Here is a 1,016-nt window from a genome sequence, read left to right on the forward strand (position 1 = left end):
AACAAAAAAAATGGATTTTGTTTGAAAATCGTTATTGCAAGTAGATGTCTAAAACTGGGGACTGAAAAATACATCTACTAACATCTGAATAAAGACTGGTCTGACTCTGACTGCAGAAGCAGCACTGGGTTAAAAAGTCACATCAACAGGTGAGTTCAGGTGCCTCTGAAGAAATTTTGAATTTTCTTTTTAGGCTTTCACATCTGAAAACTTTTTAAAAATCTGCTTTTCTGTTTTGCTGTGTCTGCTATTGCTAAGGCTTTTCAAGAAGTACTATGCACGTTGCTTTGGGGGTGGGGAGGGAGAGAGAAGTAGAGTGGCAGAACCAAAACCTGAACTGAGAATGTGGCAAACTGTCTCCAGCGAGACATTTCAAATGCTCCCGTACCCCTGTTCTTGCAATAGTGCCACTTCTTCAGAAAGATGCATGACCTACTGAGCTGGAATGTCTGTTGACATCTGGTTGAGGTTACTGTAGCTGGTATTTTGGATTCAGGTTTTTTTTCCAGTTTAATTGAAACAAGCTGAGATTGTCTACACATTCTATGAGTTGTTTCCACACTGAGCTGACCATCTCTGAAGGGTAATTCTAGGACTGCTGAATTGAAACTGGAAAAGAGGAAACAGCTTAATAATTCAAAATTGCAGCCCTTCTGCAGGTCATGCTGCCAGCGAAAGTCAGCGTGGCTGAAAGACGAAAGACTTTGCCCCTTGTGTGTAAGATGCACGAAGATAGATGTTTTGCAAATATGATACTACGGACGTAGTAATTGTAACCTTAATTGGTGTAACTGTAAGGTATAATACTTGGGCTTCTCATTTATGTCTTTGCAACGGTAGAGGACTTACAGATGCTTTTATTCACCAGGTAAAATGAAAAACTTGCCTTTTGAGAATAGCTGCTGGCAACTGTGACAAATCGAGACTGGAGGATTACTGCAACAGCTCCTGCAGATTCTCATTTAAGACATCGGCTCAGCGTTCCAGCAAGTGTGTGCTGAGGTCTGGGTTCAGCA

Source organism: Phaethon lepturus, unplaced genomic scaffold (assembly GCF_000687285.1).
Source record: "Phaethon lepturus isolate BGI_N335 unplaced genomic scaffold, ASM68728v1 scaffold18495, whole genome shotgun sequence".
Lineage (NCBI taxonomy): Eukaryota > Metazoa > Chordata > Aves > Phaethontiformes > Phaethontidae > Phaethon > Phaethon lepturus.